At 42.0% G+C, this 19,146-nt stretch overlaps 1 protein-coding gene across 1 annotated transcript in view; it reads right to left on the bottom strand.

The window, feature by feature from the left end:
* Positions 1-18,688, bottom strand: part of LOC102046419 (P2R1A-PPP2R2A-interacting phosphatase regulator 1) — a 180,665-nt gene extending 161,977 nt beyond the window's left edge. The window contains exon 1 of the mRNA XM_055727158.1: positions 18,684-18,688. The gene's annotated coding sequence lies outside the window, so the exon portion shown is untranslated. The remainder of the gene's footprint in view (positions 1-18,683) is intronic.
* Between the last annotated feature and the right edge of the window lie 458 nt (positions 18,689-19,146).

Here is a 19,146-nt window from a genome sequence, read left to right as displayed (position 1 = left end):
GATTTCTGACGACATTACCAATGAATACAATTAGCCATGACACATTTGTTTCATAATAAAAAAGTATGCTGAATTCCAACGCAGCAAATAAACGAACTAAAACCTAATGACAAATCTGCATTTAGTTAAACATCGAAAGGTTGAATTTTCAAATGAGCTGAGGGTGCAGTGTAAGCAAGAGGAGCACTTCTGATTTCTTCCCGCCATCCTCAGCTGAACTTTTCTGCACCCTCTCTTGTTCAAACTCCAGGCATTGCTTTATGCTAAAGTCAGCCAGTTCAGCTCACTGAACCACTGAAAACTTGCATTTTGGAGGTGTGTTGTTTTTCAACAGATCAGCATGATGAACCAACTCCTCTTGTACCCGTACATGTATGCGCACTAGGGGCAGGAATAAGCAGCTGCAAGAGATTGAAGCAGAGCACCCCTTGCGCTGCTGTCCTACTTTAACACTGACCTGGGTGTACTGGGAGCTGCCCTAAGCACCCACCCACCTCTGCCAAGCTGGCATGCCACAGAGACCTCGACAGGACAGTAACTGTGGATCTCAAAACTGTGGATACTTGTCGCCTAAATCACTCTTGTACATGTATATTAGGCAGTGTACAGCGTGATCTACAAAAATGTTCTGTGCCAATACAAATTGCCTGATAAAAAATCAAATAGTATCAGAAAGAGTTATTGAAACACTGTTCCTAGAAGTGTACAGGTACTCTGTGTGGCTTAGTCCTCTTCTATTACAGAGGTAAATTATGCAAGTTAAAAGCAACTGACATGAGCTATAACTGCCTTTGGAACCGCCCACACTCAAAAGCAGCCATTCTCCAGCAGCATGGTGATGCCCCTAATGCTGTAATGCAACAGTTTTGGTCACAATCTCGGTCTCTGGGACTGGCAGCCTGTCCTCTTGGGCTTGCCCTAAAAATGGGGCTTCTTACATGGTATGTGTTATACCTCTGAGCCAAACTGGCAGCTAAGGGGCACAGGAGAGCAGGGAGGAGAAACTGAAGTTTCCTGCTGCAGCCTGATCGCAGAGGAAGTTGTCGCTTCCTGCAGCTTGGGTAGGGGAGCCCTACAAGCCAGCTGGAAATCTGCTTCAAGAAAGATCTGCTTAGAGAAGTCCAAAGCTGGGTAGGAGCGAGCAAAGAGCAGTGCCAAACAAGGCTGGAAAGGACACCACCAGTCCTGCCAAAAAAATCAGAAGCCGTCAGATCTGCCGCTACTACACAGTGGTGCTCACATGTATGCTATCAGGGTGGGCAATCCCATCACCGCCTTACGAGAATGTGGTGCATCCAGTCAAGCCCTGTATTTGTGGTGTCCCCTATTCCAGTCCAATGACAAACATATTGCAGAGGGGAATGGAGAGGGTCCAGACCTCTCCGACAACCAGTAACTCTTTGTGATCTAGGTAAATTTGCCCTAAACACCCTCTAAGAAAGAACATAATGAAAGATGAGAGAAGCACTCAGGTGGGTTTATTTGTCTTTTTTCTTAATTTTCATTTCTTCATCCTGCCCAACCCTTACTTTCTCCATCTCAGTGCTTTCCCCTCTGTATTTCCTCCTTTCCTAAAAGTGCTTGTCAGTATCTCCAGGCATGGAAAAAAAAGATTGCTTTTTGATGTGACTGTTATATTTTAGGAGCATGCACTGGCAGAAAAGAAAAAATGCTTCAAGCAACATAAGATCATTCCAAATTTATGCATTCTTGGGTTAGACCGCTTTTCTAGCAACAGAACCAAAACTCCAACAATACAAAATTCCAGTGACAGACTAGTAACTGATAATTTGAAGTTAACACTCATGTAATTGAAATGAGGCCACAGTTCGCAATGATCAGGTGAGGAGCAGCCCAGCACACAACTGCTGCAGGAGCTCTTTGCAGAAAGAAGCTGTTTGCAGAAGGATGTCCTGGGTGGGCAGTGACAGCTGTGTCCCAGCTCGCCAGGAGGACCGAATGCTGACCTGCGTAACAGCAAAAATGCTTCTGCTGAATCTGTGTTAGCTACAGCGAGTGCAAGGGAATGTTGCTGTTGTCACTCCACTTTGACAGCACAGAACTGAGTAAAACTTTGTGCAAAGAGGAGCACAGATATTTAGAAGAAGCAATCAAACCACAGACAGAACTTGGAGGCAAACTATTAATTTTAACATCTTATTACGTTGTGTTCAGTCATCTATTTTCATAAGTGGTAACCCTGTTTTCAAGCTCTAACAACCATGATGGGAGAAAGAGAGAGACATTTTAGTATTGTTTTTCTGGGACATTCATCTTTCTCCCTCAGAAATGCTTTCCTTTGGAAACGCGTCAGCCAGAATCTATTTGAGATGAAAACCGCTACAATAAAAATAAATCCAGTATACTGATACAAGTGCATGTGCTGGCTGATGTTCCCCAGTGTCCTCCTCCCACAAGACACACTCACTGTCCGTGCTGGCAGAACAGTTTAAAATAAGCCCCTTTATCTCCCCACCATTCACCTGAGCCAGATTAACCGAACACATCTATGTACATTACTCACATGATTTTTCTTAATGAGTACTAGAGAGTGTGCACTGTGAGTTCCTCTGTCCGTAGATCTGCAGGGTCAGTATTCTTTGGAAGAGGACTGGGATAGCAGGCTGAAGGCAGCAATATCTCCAACTGTCCTTGCTGGATCTGGAAGAGAATATTTGTAAATGGCACCAGATTTCTAAACACACAGTAAAAATAAATATCAAATGATATGATTTAAGGAGGGTGACAGCTCTGTCTCCAAGTGACTTGGTAAAAGATGGCAATGAGGTCAGCAAGCAAAAGTGACCTCAGGAGTCAAGCCACCAGGTCCCACAGGAGGAGCTCAGTTGTTGTTCCCCCCCTCAGAAAGAATCAGTCCATACCCAGACTGGTGATCGTACGGTCTGAAAATGCAGAGCAGATGGGCAGCTTGTTCTTCTGGAGAGAAATGTGTGCATTAAACAAACTATTTTTCAGAATACTGAGAGCAGCCTCTAATCAACCTTCCCACCTTCTGTTCTTCGCAGTCCTGGCTGCCACGGGGGCACTATTGCTTTCCAAGGACAAGGAAACCTGCCAGGAAGACAACATTTACAAGAATTCGGCAGTTCACTTTTAAAGCATTAGAAAAAAGATGTTCGTCATTTTAGCTTCTGGATTTCATGAAGTTTGAGACTGTCTCAGGCACTTAGACCTGCAAAAAAAACCTCAACAAACCCACAGAAGAACGAAATCATGTCTCGGGAGGAGGAACAACAGGTAGCACTGCTGGAAGACACAGAGAAAGTTTCCAATTGTTTTCATTTTCCACTCTTCCCTAATGCACAGTTTCTCTCTGCACCATGAACCACATACAAGACGTGCTAGTGTTTTACTTAATGTATTCCTGGAAGATGCTCAGACATTACAACTGATGTACCTGTCCTGCATACCTATACAGCACAGAAGATTGTCTGCTGCTAAATTTCCTGAGAAAATTTCCTAGAGAGGCATTAGACCGACTCACTAATGCTGCTGAGGGACTTGTTAGATTCTCCTCTGAACATTCAGCAAGAATCTTCTCAGGTCTGTGGTTTGAAAAATGATATGTTGAGAGTTACTGCCAAGAGAAGAAGGGAAAATTAAAGCTTTTGGTATAACTAATACAAATTACTTGAATCACAACCAATGTCTGCTGCAGCTTTAGGTAGTACGTGGCACAAGTTCGTCCTGAATAAAACACAAGAGGTTATGAATTATCAAGTCACAGTCTTTTGAGACACAGTTAGGAATCTTTTTTGAAACATATACATCATGTTTATTATTATACAACATAACTACTTCCATTGAAATTTCACTTGGGACCATATGTATTTGAATATTAAAGTAAACAAATTATGGTGAATTTCATTGTAGATATTAAACACCAGCAGATACACACACACACACACGTGTTCTGAATAATATAGAAAAAAACCCCAAAGCAATTCAAAACCATCTCAAACACCTTTTATTCTAATTTATTTGTTTATGTCACCTTACCATGACTGCTTTTATGAGACAAAGCTGCCCTTACCTAAGCTAGCATATCTTAATTACATCTGAAAAAGTATTTAGGAAAGCAGAATTGTGGTTACGAAGATAAAATACAGAAAATAAAGACATTATTTTACTGGATACTGTTGCTGTTCTTAATCTGATCATTGGGGATGTGTGAAAAAATAAAATACTGTGAAGGTCTGGGAGCTACATGTATGTACGGATGCTATCTTCGGGTCTAGGATGAGCACATTTCCTAGAGCTAGGGGGGGTCTGGAGATACTCTGTGACCAAAACATGATTCAGCCCCTTTCTAAAAACCACTTGACCATTCCCACTGCTAATCAATATTTCAGTAGTTAAAAGGTTTTTCTCTCTTTTTTTTTCTGGACTCAGTTTATCCCTTTTGAGTCCTACCACAAGTTATATATATATTTTTGTCCATGAAGTCACCGTTTTTTTAACTGGAAGTGGGTCGGAAAAGCAGTTTTGGTTTGGAAAGCATCCCTCATCCAATCTTCTCACATCTGACTTGTGAAGAGGTGGACTGCTGTGTAAGTTCCCAGATTTTCAAGTACAACAACAGGTTCAGCACCGTATATTAAGAAGAATCTTCTTTGACTCCTTTCAATAAAGATTTAGCTTTCTGTGCGTGGGTCCTTGAGAGCAACAGAGAGTTTTGGAGATGTTGCCCTTTGCTACATGCCAACTACATTTTTCCATGGGTTGTACTGGTTGTCTGACATGAGTGTCCAAGTGAGTGTTGGAGATAGCTGTACTCCATCCTCCTGGTGAGCAGCCCGGTGTGAATTCTGACAGAGTTAGTGGAGGAAGGAGAGTCTCTTGTTGCCCTTTCACAGCTGAAAGGGCATAGGAGAACAATTACAGCTCTTCATACTAGCACTAGCTTAAACGTCTTTTGCTTTTCATCAAACCAACAAAATAAAATACATTTCTGAGATACGTAATAAAGGATGCTAGCTTTTGTAACATTAAACTTTAAATATGAAATCGTAGAAACAATATTTAAAATTTAATTATATCATTTGAAATGTATTTTATATGTGCTTTTCTGGTACATGGTGCTAGTTTATCTTGTGTGTATATATTATGTCATGGAAATGTGTGACGTACATTATTATGTGTTTCAGCCTCAACATTTACTTAGCCAAGGGTATAATTAACGCTTTGCTAGAATGAAGCACCTCCAATTCGTATCAAGTAGCGAGTGACTGGTCTATGTTGAGCAAGGGACAAACCTAGAAACATTTCTTGGAATAAGCCCTCCCTCTCAATTCTTTCAGCTTCTTTCCTTGTATTAAATGGAGGCACGGAACAAAACAGAAATTAACCGTTCTTAGCCTCCAAATCTATTTTTTGTTCTGATACTAGCTTATGTTTGTTTTATGAGATCCTGCTTCAAATTATCCTTCAGGCTGCTAGAGACCCTGGGCTGAGATAGGCACCTGGAGATGGCAAGCTGAGTTGAGGAAAACCGTGTGGTCAAACAAGACAAGGAAGTTTGGTAGCAGCCATTAACTGCTGCTTCACTGTAAGTTTGCTCACTAAATGTCTTACCCACCAACTGCAAAGAAAATTATCCTGTCATAACATAAATAAGCATAATCTGTACATTGAACCAGGGAAAATACTTCCAGTATTAGATATCAGTGAAATCCTGTCCACTCATCTAGTAGTGACTTGCCAGTCTGGCATTAGATATAGCCAATATGTGAGCATTCCAGCGGCTGATAGATAAATTGGTTTAATTTAATTCTGGTAAATTAGAAATACCTTCCATTTCCAAGGTAACAAGATATCTGAACAGTAAGAATGAAAGTGTCTTCTGGACATGGAATACTTCACAGGGTCTATTCTTTCTATTTCCAAGTGCCCTCCTTTTGCCCCTAGAAAAATCAGCATCGCACCTTCAGAATACAAGGTTGAATTCTTTGAAAAGGGAGAGAGTACAGGGGATCCATAAAATATCCTTAAAAATACTCTCTTGTTTTTCAGGGAAGATTTAGAAGGCTTTGGTATACCTTTCAGCACAAGACCCATTAATTTATAAACTGCAGTGTTTATGTTGGGAAATGTATCCTGCTCTTTCTGTAAGCAAAATGTCTTTATCTTGACGGACTCTTTTCCAAAAAATAAATAATAAAAAAAAGAAAATAGACCACAGAAACCTCTGCCTGCCTCATGGGAATTTGGCTAAAAAGGGAAGATGAGAACATGCAGCAATCCACTGACAAGTGCCATGAAGCTTTTCCAGATTAGACTATTTCAGGTTTTGCATACCTGATTATTTTTTTTTATTAGGGGAAAAAAAAAAAAAAAAGGTAACAACACTTGTTCTGAGATAATATACTTCTCATGGAACATTTTACTTTGGGAAACAACTGATTTTCTGTCTTTAAAGGATGTGATCAGTCAGGATGTGATCAGTCTTACTCCCAAGGCACAGTCTGACACTGCACTGCAGGCTCCAGCATCAATAAATAAATCAGGTGCTTTATCTCAGCCTCCAGTATTAGTGAATGACTCCCGTCTCTTCCAGCCTGTCTCCCCCCCAGGACGCAACCTTGTGTTTGATCACCTCCCCAGCCCTTACAGCCCCACTCCAGCTTCTTCCACTCTTCTCCACCCAGTAGCTGCTATTGCTCTTGTTAGGACCTTGAAAACTACTTTAGAGTACTTCATGTGCATGTAGGAGGGGAGAGTGACTGCCAGCTTGCTTCTTTTACAATATTGACTTTATCCAGGGCATGATACTGTCAAGCCACGAATTCCAACAATTAGGTCCTGGGCTGCATCTCTTCTTAAAGAGCCGTCTTGTATTAGAAACATATATAAAAACTGAGACAATGATGGGAGCGTGCTGTGGGAATGTTAAAGAGATATACTACTGCAAATAGCAGAATTTATTTAGTGTAAGTAATTTTATTTTAAGAATGAATTACACACACTTAAGAAATGTGCATATTTATTTCCTGAAAAACTTCAAAGATGGGCTATTAAATTTCCAGTCAGAAATTCACTTTCCATTAGTCTTTTTGAAAGAGTAAAGGGTCCTTAAGGACCATGATTTAACTGAAAGAGTAGCTAATAATTTAGTTACTGTTTCTCAACAAAATTAAAGATACATAGTAAAGCCCTTTTAAAAAGACACTAGAAAATTAATTAAGCCAATTCTAATTATAGCTAGATATTAAAGTAAAGTTTGATTTTTGTTGTTTGGTGATCATTGTTTGAATGATAAGAGATATTCCAAGACTAATTATGTGACTTTATGAGTAGCTATTTATTAATGTTTGAATACTCTAACAATGTGTTTAATGGTATCTTCTCTTTTGAATTGCGATCTTAACTGTAATTTAACAAAGCATGCAACTTAAGTTCTGCTACACAAAATACCCTCCATGCCTTAACCAACTTTAGGGTCCTTTAACTGCCTTTTTATACAGAATTTTAGGCTAGGAGGAACAAAAGGATGCACTTTTCACGACCCTGGAACCCTGTGACCACTGGGAAATCAAAAGGGTGGTGACACGAAGGAAAACTATTGTCCACAAAAATAAGCTCTTCAAGGGGCACCAGGAATGCACAATAAAATCCCAGTTTCCTTTGTGTAGCTGTTTATGCCTATGGCTTGCATCATCCAAAGCTCAAGAAAAGATCTAAACTAAAAAGGAATCATGGTTTCTAAGAAAATTCCATATTCTTCTAAAAAAACCCAAACAACCACAAAAACAAAAACCCAACAACCGCTGTGTGGAATAGAACCTTTTAAGAATTCATCATCTCTTTACAAATTAAATATGTAACTCCGAGGTAATGAAAATCCTTCAGCCTGCTCTGTGGGAATCGGAGAGGTAGATTTTAAAAGTGATTCTGGTAAATAGGAGCAGATGGGAGAATAACCTGACTTGTCAGGACTGGGGGATTTAGTGAATTTGTTGCCTTCTAACTCTATCGTTATTAGAACATAGCAGCATGTAAGAGCTTAATTAGAGAATCAGCTCTACTTTGACCTGAAAACATTTCAAGTAAAAAGATTAAAAAAAAAAAAGAAAGAAAAACTGGTCCTAAATTCTTAATTAAGCAAAGCTGCTATTGAAGCTAGTAGCGTTTTTTCCACTGAAGATTGCAAAATATGGAAAAATAGCAAATAAAAAATATAGATAAATAAAATTCTCTGTGTTATTGTCTCTGAAAACAATCTATTGTGTCATATATTGTTATACAAAATTTAAAAAAGCTGTTGTTAAAATATTTTTCAATGACTTTCTCTAATTCAACTTGAAATCAGTGAAGAGAAAAAATCCCATTGACTTTAATAAGCTTTGTATCAGGGAATTGGCTGGTAATTTATGCAAACCATTGTAATTAAATTTTCTTTTAATAAAAATGTGTGCAGGTAAAATATGCAGTTACCACTCTTTTGTTTGTACATAAATGTTACCCAGGGATTTGCAGAGCAAAGTTAAAGTGCTGTGCTAGTGGAGCAAGTTTAGACAATGAAAATGGTCAGACACTACTTGTGAAAAAAAAAAAAAAGAGAAATCAACTGATTTTTCTCATTTCTTCTTCGAGACTTTCAAAAAAAGTAAGGAAAAGCATATTTGGAGAAAAAAAAATATGGTTCAAAAGGCTGTAGCTTTAAAGTCCACATTTATGTCAGGAAAGTGGAGAAGTTTTTTTTTAAAAAAGATTGTTTTGAATTGCGTAATTTTACAATTAAACTGATTGTGAGAATTTATCTGTGGGAACAATGCTAAGAGTACTGAAATATTTTATGTTGCAACTGTTGGTTGTCTCTGTAGAAACACATGGACTAATCCCTTTTTCAAAAGACAATTAAACTGTCCTCAAAGCAATGATTTTTAAGTTGCTAACGCATGGGATCTTTGTAACAATTATTTTTGGTTGCAGATTTTCTAGTGAGAACACATGATAGGGTAGTTCTAAAACTGATTATGCAAAGGCTGGAAGAAGCAGCACAACAAAAGCCCGCAGCCTAACAGGCATGCTAAAAACTTCGTAAAAAGCCCAAACCTACAAGTGACCTCTTGAGCCCTGAGGCACCTCATGCAGCCTACAACGTTTTGAAGACAAACTGTACTTACTCCTAGGCATGCTGTCAAACAGTTTTTGAAACGATTTCATATATTTCCTACAAAGCAGAGAATAATTTTATAGGGAATTCTGTGCAAAAGAATTAAAATTTAACACCCTTAAAGACTGATGTATTTTCTCACATTTAATCAAAACTCGATGTTACAGAGGTCAAAAGGGGATTGCAAACACAGACAAATCTTAAAGGAAAACTGCATGTTAGAATTCATATTATTCTCACTGAATCTTCAGTCTTCATCAAGTTTTGTGCTTTCTGCTTAGTACAGAGAGGAACTATTTACCTCCTAGGCAAAGCAAGGCACCATCACAAAATGCAGTGAGACCACAAGCCACAGCAGCCATCCACATTTTGTAATGCAGCACTCATCAGGAGGAATGTAAGAGAACAGGATCTATCTAAATGAGTAATTTAGAAAGGAAAGGAAAAGCCAAGCTAAATCAAATTAAACCAAATAGAAAGGCATCTTGGTTTAATGCTTTAAATGAAAATATATGTAAGGTACAAGATCTCTGATACATTGAATTTTTAAGTTATACAGAGGTTCATGTGGAAAATTCTGCTTCAGAATCTGCATTTCAGTTTTACATGGGAATGTGTGGTAAATTAAAATACATATATATTCTGAATGTACTCTTGTAATTTGCCTGTAAACCTTTTATCTTCCCAATTACACAGTTTTTTTTAGCAAAATGGCCAAAATCTAATGCAGAGATACATGGCAGAAAATATACTTTAAATCACTAAACAGAGATCTTTTTGCTGCCTTTTTATACAAAATTCTGGGTCCTTTATAACAAAAGGATGCACTTTGCACGACCTTGAGAGCCTGTGACCATTGGGAAATCAAAAGGGTAGTGACACTAAGGAAAACTATTGTCCAGAAAAATAAGCCTCTCCAAGGGGCACCAAGAATCCACAATAAAATCCCTGTTTCCAAGAAAATTCAGGCATTTCCATCAAAAAAGACTGGTAAGATAAATAGAATGTCCTCATAAGCCACAGATTCTTAATAATACAAAATGTCTAAGTCCATGGTAAACAAAGCCCCAACGAAAACTAACATCTACTAACTCAGGCTTCTCAAGACCTAGGTCATGACCCAGCGCCTCGTCACAAGGTACCTCAAAAGCATTTCTGAGGTGAAATTGCACGGAGTTTGTTTTGTGTAATATATATTTCAGTTAGAGTTTCACTCCTGTGCAGAGCTCATAAAACTCCTATGACTGTCTTCTTGTCGATAGATATGATTTCAGTATTAATAGTTACTGCTGCTGTTATCTTTTAAGCTTTTCAGTTTACATAAGAACACACGCTGATCTGAAAGTAACCCCAGCCATGCTAGTTGCTCTCTTGCTGTCTGCCTGTAATTTTTGTGCATTTTTGGTTTTCCCCCCAAGTTTTTCAATTAATCAATTTTGAAACTTTAAAAAAATCAATGGTAAACGCATGCTGCTATACATTTTGCATTTTGCTCTGTATTAAAACTCTTAATTTTTCAATTACTTTTCTTGAATTTGATTCTCTTCGGTTTCTTGTAATGATCACATAGAAGAAAAAAATTGTGATAGATTCAAATAGCAGAATGTAGCATTTTGTGGAAATTAAGTGTGGCTATGATGACAGAGTCATTTGCAGAATCTCTGGTTTTAGACAGTCCTGCCTCTAGTACTAAACTTGCCTTTTTCTATCTCAATCCTGTAGGAGGCAGAAGTCAACAAATCTTTCACCATTTGACGTGGCAGAAAGGCATTTTTGTTATCGAATGCCCTATTTTTGCTAGTCGGTACTGGCAAGAGCTAATTGAACAGGGAAAGTTATACATATCAATATTTTTAGTTGATGTATGCTTTTTAAAGGCTTATCCTGCAAATATTTACATGCAAAAGCAACTTTAATCACATAAATAAAGCTACTTGCGTGTTTAGGCATTTGCCGAACTCACCTATAATTTCCATGAAAATCTAAAGAATATAACGTATGATTTTTCTCTAATTGTTAACAAAAGGGCATATGTAACAGGAGGAGTTGGGAACTAGATGACTTATTTATTAACTCAGGTTAGTATAAATTCTTAAAAAGTTACTGCCTCGAAGACTTTCTACACATTGCCTGTAGTTTTAACTTCTATTCTTGCAAAAAAAAAAATAATGACGGGTAACATTATTAAATGTCCAATGTAATGACTTTCAAGGGCTGAATCACAATGATCTGAATGTTTTCACTCATTTTTGCAAAGCTGACAACTCTGCGATGAAAACTGCAAATTTGCCTCGTCTGGTTGCATATGGCTCATGTTTAACTGGAAAATAATTTCATGTCATGAGCTGCACAGTAAACCGTTCTTAAACATTAAGAGAACTCGAGTGTCCTGAGATACATGATCGACATGAAAACATACCTGGCATCCACATCCATTCTGTGTTTTATCCGGGTTAATGAAATGACACCTCAGAAGCATCGCTTTGGAAATAGATTTCATAGGTTCATTTACACAGTAGGAGCAAATTTATGCAAACGTGGGGAGGGGGGTGTTTTCCCAGAACTAATAGCTCCAAGTTCTGGAAGACTGAGCCAGGGGGAATGAGTTAGCGGATGTGATGGGGCAGGAACCGGTCCCACCGCGCTCTCGCCGGCCGGCGGCGGGGCGGCAGCCGGGCGGGGCGGGGGCGCTGCAGCCGCTTGCGCTCCGCGGTGGCAGGGCTCGGCCCCGCCGGCTGTGCCGGGCGGCGTTTGCTGCGCTGCCGGTCCCCGGGCTGCCACCGGTCCCCGGGCTGCCACCGGTCCCCGGGCTGCCATCGGTTCCTCGGGCTGCCATCGCGCCCTGGGCTGCCCCCTGTCCCGGGCAGCCACCGGGCTCCGGGCTGTCATCGGTGCCTGGGCTGCCACAGGTCCCCGGGCAGCCACCGGTGCCCGGGCTGCCACCGGTGTCCGGGCTCCATCAACACCCCGGGTTGTCCCCGGTCCCCGGGCTGTCCCCGGTGCCGGGGCTCCATCGCACCCCAGGCTGCCCCCGCCGCCGCCGGGATGCTGCCAGCAGCCCACATCTCCAGCCGCCTGCCCGGCGCCGGGCTCCAGGCTGGGGGTCTCGTCAGCTCCTGGCTTCACCCCGCAGGTCCCCCTGTCTCCCTCTGTCACCAGCGCGGGGGCATTACCCGGGGACACACGCCGTCCCCCCCCGGAGCTGTACTTCGCCCGGCCGCGGCTGGGGGGCAGAGCCGCACCGGTGCCGCTGCGGCGGGGGGACACCGCTTGCGGGAGGTTTTCGCAGCTGGGACAGGTCCCGGCGGGGGAATTCCACCCCCTGTCCTTGGTTAGACATTTAGTCACTGCACTCTGTTGCAGAAAGGAGCTTCCCTCCTAGAAAGGCCAGTATTTTTGCCAAAAACCCCACCTTTGCGCCTTTGTATGTGAATTCCAGTCTCTACCTATCCTCAGCTTTATAGCCAGGCTGGGCTGGATCTTTGGACTTTATACTCAAAGCAGATCTTCCCACCATTTCCCACATGTTCTTCCTCATGCCTAGGTTTGTCTGCCTCCTGTCATGTTTTTCTTTTCCAGCAGAACATTTTGAGCTTGGGATAACAGGCTCATCTTTTAATTATGAGCATCCCCAAATGTGTTAAACTGCTGTTAATATGTTTTAGTGGCTTAGTAGGGACCCGGCGCACAACACATGCACTGGAAAAAAGCGTTGCATCGGGAGGAGAGGTGAGATTGTGTGTTATGCCTCTGGCCATAGCTCTGGCAACATACAGCAGGTTTAAGCTGTTTTTATGCCCTTCTAATCCTGAGCTGCTCTGCAGGCTGGAGTAGGCATCCCAGTGTTTAGTCAGCCTGAGGTTCCAACGTGTTTCAACTGCCCTGCGAACTCAACTCTCCCCTGAATTTCTGAAATGCGATTGCAAAAGGCGACAGCCTCTCTGAGATACACCTGCAGCTGCTGCCCAGCTCCTGCACTGGTGTTCGGAAAGGGAATCACCGAAAGGAAACGTTGACAAGCTGCATAATGAAATGCCTCCCCCAAATGGATGTAGAAACTACTTTGTGCTGCCCTGCTCTGAGGAGCTTATCCCAACCGACAGGATTTTGAGTTTCATGGCTACACACACTAATTTTTGTCTAGGACGTGCTTTCATGCAGTCGATGCTCTTGAAGAGGCACCGATTGTTGGTGCTCTTGAAGAACCATCTGATGTCGCACAGAAGAGGGCCTCAGGGATGCTGGTGAGACCTCGTGAAGTAGGAGCATCCTGCCAGTTGCAGGTGGTTTATAAAGCCTGCCCTGCGTCTACACAAGTTTTGTATATTTAACAGGCAACCAGAGAGCTTCTGTCTGAAACATGCTCATGTTTCTTCTGCAAAAAAGAGAGAGGAATCCTAGCATTTCCTATTGCATGCAGCTGTAGGAATTCAACGTCAGGGAAAAAAGTGCCAGCTGTTTTTTTGGCTGTGCATGACGATGTGGTGTGTGTCTACGCTGCCAGTTTTCTTACATGCAGAAACACCCATCTCTCTGCCTCTTTTCAGAGGCTGCCTGTCAGAAACAGGTCTCAAAATCTAATATCTGCTCAACCCCCTAGAGCGTGTACAGGCTGATCAACAGGGGAAAGGTAGATGTGTTCCTTTACCTGAGAAGTAATGTTAGGACCGAAAGCAACATACAGACCACCCAGACAAGGTCTGGATCTTCTCACCAGGTCCTTACCTCACACACTGATAACACCTGCAGATTGCAGAGGAAAATGTAGGCAATACTGTACTGCATCCTACAGTAACAGAGTGACAGAGCTCAATAAAATATGAATTCTATGTGTAACTTGTAGTCAAACAGTAATTCATTGACTCATTTCTAAAATGTCACGTGGTGTAAGGGAAATATACTTTGGAAGGAGATGTCTTATCTAGAAATGACTTGAGCATATTCTTAAATTTACACATGCACAGTAAAGAAGTTTAAACATGTCCTGTTTTCTTCCCCTGGCTTGAAGGAGAAGTTAAGCTGCACACAAATGTCTGTGCAGGACCGGGACCCAAAGCTTCCCTGCCCTTGCACATCTGGACTGGGCTGAATAATCAGCGGGATTGCTTGTGTCCACATTACCCAGCATGTGTATAAAACGTGTGTAGGATCACCTTCATGATGTAGCCTGCCTTTGTAACTTGTTTTGAGGGAAAGAGTACTGCTCCTCAGGACAGAGCTTTCATGGTTTGCAAACTTATACACCCCTCATTAAAGATATTTAACAGTTTTAAGGGCTTAGGCACATATTTAGATATGTGGCTTACCAAAAAATGAAGATTTACACAAAACCTAGACAGCTCTCACAACGCAGTCTGATTGCCAGCTGCGGAGAAATAAAATATATTAAGCAATTTTACAAAAGGCAAAGTTGAGTAGTGTTATAAAATAGAAAACTGTGCTTCATAATTAGAATGCAGGGATGCAGTCATGAATTAAAATGTTGTGTTATATAGACAAATAAGAAGACTCATCAAAATACCAGTAATATTTGGCAAAACTGGAAACCTATATGTGCGAAGAACATGCAAAATGAAGCAGAGAAATTGTAATACAACAGAAACCTTCCAAAGAGAAAGGCAAATCTCAAATGACAGAAACTTTAGTGAAGTAGTTTGGGCAGGTATCATCCATGATCTTATCAAAATGGCAGAAGGATGCGCAGTGTGTGTGAAGATGTGTTTAACCAGAAAGCCTACCTAGAGAATCTGAAGTGGAAAATGCATGGCCAGCTTGGCTACGCTTGCAAAACGCTGTCCTCAAAGAATTGATTTTGACATGAAAAAAATGCAGACCCTGTTACTGAGCAAGTTCCTATGGGGAGCATTTCTAACATAGCAGCTCAGCATTACATAGGGCCCTACCGCATGAACACAACACGGGTCACTTAGTCATGCAAGTAGCTGCTTTTTCAATTAGACAACTTAGATCCAGATTTCAGGATTTAACCCACCTGAAACCAGAGAGATGAAGAAACCAGTACTGTGAAGGGATGAGTTCATTTTACTTCCCATGATGCAATGAAAGTGGGAGCAACTCACAGAATCAAAACGTATAGAAATTGCATAAAGGAGCTGCACAGAAATGTAAATTCAGTCTGCTAGAAAACAATATAAATACAAAATAAATGAAAAGTATTAGAAATCAAAATGCAGAATTTAGCATATTTACATAGCTACCAAACTATGAAAATAAATGCAAGACAGAGCTTTCGTTCTTTACATTTACATTTCGTTGTAATAAAAGTGTTTATAATAAATTGTCAAAGAGCTCTTAAAAAGACAGGTTTCAGACATTAGTATGCGGCAGTCCTTTACAGCATATCAGAGATACAGCAAATGTTACATTATTTATCACAGCAATCAATACTGTAAAAAAAATAAAAATTCAAATTAGACATGAAGTCCATGCCATTAGTATACATTTGTTTCTCATTTTACATGCGGATTGGTCTTCTTTAGGAGCAGGTTTACTGGTTTTATAAGCATATTTCACATAACAAAAATGCAAGGCAACATAGCTTATGCGTGCCCTGTTTTTCTACATTAAATAGTTCTACAAATAAAGTACACAGAAATTAAAAGGTGAATGCCACTTTCAAACGTTTTACTAATACAATGACAGAAGTGTGAAATACTTTGTGGAAACCCCTCTGTTATCGGCCATTTTTCATAGGGAAGTGCAAATACATAGCAACTATTCAGAAAACTAATCTTGAGTTAAATTTTTCATTTACATTGAGGAAAATAGTGCATTTTAATCTCAAAGTGTTTTCTGTCCTCATAGGAGGAAAATAATTTTCATTCTACATATTTCTCAGCTGAACACTTTAAGACAGTTTAGCAGCAAATGACAGGCAATCCACAGTTATATGAAAAATCCAAAGTGTGCAGAAGAGGAATGATCTTTAGGAACTCCACGCCTGCAAAGATTTGCCGGAGTTGTGATTGTCTGAGCATTCACAGAAAAAGTTAGCAGCCTCTGCAAGATCAAGAGAATAACTCTGTAGCTGACTGTTGAAGTATTTTTTCTTAAATATTCCTTTACATTTTTTGTTTCTTTTTAAGATGACCTGATCTCTCTGAACATTTTCTTGCAAAATTATAAAATGTGTCTGAAAGACTCCAGACCCGGCTATAAAAGAGGGTTTTGGACACTGATTTCATGCTGCTGTTCTGGAAGTTTAGTAGAAGACCTTCTTAAGACTTTCAACTGTTCCCAGAATTTTGAGAAATAAGTTAGATTTTATTAACCTGAAAGAAATCTCTCCATAGAGCAACTGATCTGCATCTTTGAATGTTTTTTTTTGAAAAATAATTTTCTGTTTCACAAAGCTACATCCCTCTTACTTGTTTCTGGTTTTCATTCCTTTTCTTTTATGTACCCGGATAGTTCAGTGCATCTGGGTAGTTCAGCACAATTCACCGCGCTTTCTTCAGCATGAAAAAGGTCAGACAATAGTTCTGATTCTTGAAGGAAAGAGAAGTGGAGGAGACAGTCCAAGGCAATCCTCGAACAGAGTTGTTGGAGCAGGAATGAATCAGTAACCAAAGAGATAGAGCAGAAGGATCTGCAGCACTGAGAAGAAAAGTACAGTGAAGGAAACAGAAATACCTTCTCAGCATATACGCAAGCACGTTGATTCCATTACAGGAAAAACATCCAACCCTCTGCATATCTGCTATAAGGAAAAAGTGAGCTACATAATTTCACAATAAATTCTGAAAGTGATTTTCAGAGAATTTTTTTTCTTTTTTTTCTGCTACCTCTGCACAGGGCTAACACCTCTCTTAGTCTTCGTAATGGTCCTCCTAACCTGGAATAAAACCTTACCCCAGTAAGTAATATGTTTTACAAGCACCACCTTACAATCTATAAATCACGTGCATTTGAAAAGGCCGTCAACACAGGGCGAAACTCTGCCTAGCTAACATGGCAGATGAATGCTTTAGCTAGACAATACCCTTTAAAATATTAAGAAACGTTCTGGCATTTTTTTCTTTGACCATTACTTTTTTTAGCAGCCGATGTGTTTGCAGACCCCAAGACTCCATTCCAAGATACACAAAAATACAAGTCAAAGGTCAGCAGGAGGATGTAAAAATACCATTTAATCTTATCTGTGCAACACTTCATGTAGACTTATTTCACCATCTTCAGGCTCTCTTTGTTGAGAGCCTAATTTATTTCTGAGCTGACAGAAAAGAGATAATCAATTTCCAGCATGGACTGAGTAAAAGCTGCTACACTTACACATAACTTTATCCATACATAAGACTTGAATAACAGGTATGATACAACTTTTTCATGTTAAATAAAAAAATCAACGCAAAGCATATGATTTTTTTCTCTTACAAAGAAAGTTTTCTAGTACTGTGCCATGTTTAGTGCTTGTTTGCTACAAGTTTTAAAAAGTCTTTTTTCACAGGGTTGGACACGAAGTACCTTTTATTTGGGAATGTTTTCTATCCTGTTGTGCGTATATGCGTTACTGGGACACTTGATTTGTATGTTTCTGTGTCAATTCACTCGTCCATTTCTGCAGGGGCACAGATAACAAATTTACACACCCGTGCTAAATTACCGACTTTAATGTTGAGCACTTTGCTTTCTTTTAGCTTTCGTGATTCAGGACCTCAGAATGGTACTTTGCCTGATGGGGCGAAAATTTAAATTTTGAATTTTACCACATCCTCCATTACATGGCATCTCCCCGCAGCTCCAAATCAGGAGTCAGTAAATTCAGCATCTACCCGAGGACACCGCAACGTGAAAGTCTGCAAAGAACAACCCGGCCGAGCATTTCCACTGATAATGAAGAAACAAATTGCAGTTTCTGGAACAAATAATACAACAGCCCCCGAAACAGGTCTGCCTGCGGAGAGCCCTCCCGTCTTGCTCGGGGAGCGCTTTGATACGGTCGCTTTGTTTTAGGCCTCACATGCGCAGGCAGGGAGGGCAGCGGGGACGCTCGGCCGAGCTCGCCCTCCAAACCTGGGGGAACTTGGCTGCAGAATTTTCAAAAAGAAATTAAACAGTAGTAAATACAGGCGGGACAAAAGCCTTTTTCTCTTCGCGTAACGAACGCAATACTGATAGATTACTCCCCCGTTTCCATGGGGACCTTTTTGTTCTAACTTCAGATACCGATGATCAGGGTGCAACCAGGCACCTCGTATTTTTTCGCCAAACCGAAGGCAGCGGCCGGGGGGTGGGGGGGGTGGAAGCTGGGCGAAACCGTTCCTTCCCGATCGATGTTATTTTTATTTTTATTTTGAAAAAGGATGAGTACTTTTAATCCTTGAGGAGCGGCGGCCGCTGGCAGGGCACAATTAGCGCATTTTTAGCATTCCTGCGAGGGCCGCCCGCCAAGGCAGCCCGCCCTGCCGTGTCAGGGCCGGGGGTCCCCCAGGCCGGCCAAGCTCGGGCCAGACCCCTCGGGGGGCGGCTTGAGGTGCAGCCGGGCCCCTCGGGGTGCACCTGGGGGGCTCAGGTGTGGGAAGGCCACGGGGGGCGGCCGGGGGCAGCCGCCAGCGGCTCGGCGGTGCAGCGGGCCGCGCCGGCCCCCGTGTAGGCCAAGCTAGGCCGGGCCGGGCCCACGCCGCATCGTTTGGGGGCTTCTCACCCCCAAACGGCCACACGTTCCCACCCAGCGCCGCACCGGGGGTCCCGAGTGACCGCGGCCACGCGTGGCCGGGGGGGGCCGCAGGGCTGCCGCTTCCAGGCGGGGAAGGGAGCGAGTGCGCGGCCCCCCCCGCCGCGCCAGCCCCCCGCAGCGCTCCCCACAGGGGCCGCCGTGCCCCCCGAAAGTTGCCGGTGCTGCCCCCCCGCCCCGGGCACGGCTCCCGCCGGCCGCCCGCCCGCTCCCCACCGGCCCCGGGCCGCGCCGCCCGCCCCAGCCTCCCCCGGTCCCCGGCCATCGCCATCCTCGCCGGGCGGGAGGAAGAGGAGGCCGGGGCGGCGGTGGCTGC

Source organism: Falco cherrug, chromosome 15 (assembly GCF_023634085.1).
Source record: "Falco cherrug isolate bFalChe1 chromosome 15, bFalChe1.pri, whole genome shotgun sequence".
NCBI classification, from domain to species: Eukaryota; Metazoa; Chordata; class Aves; order Falconiformes; family Falconidae; genus Falco; species Falco cherrug.
The sequence above is the reverse complement of the archived record's forward strand: the minus strand, read 5'-3'. Positions and strand labels throughout refer to the sequence as shown.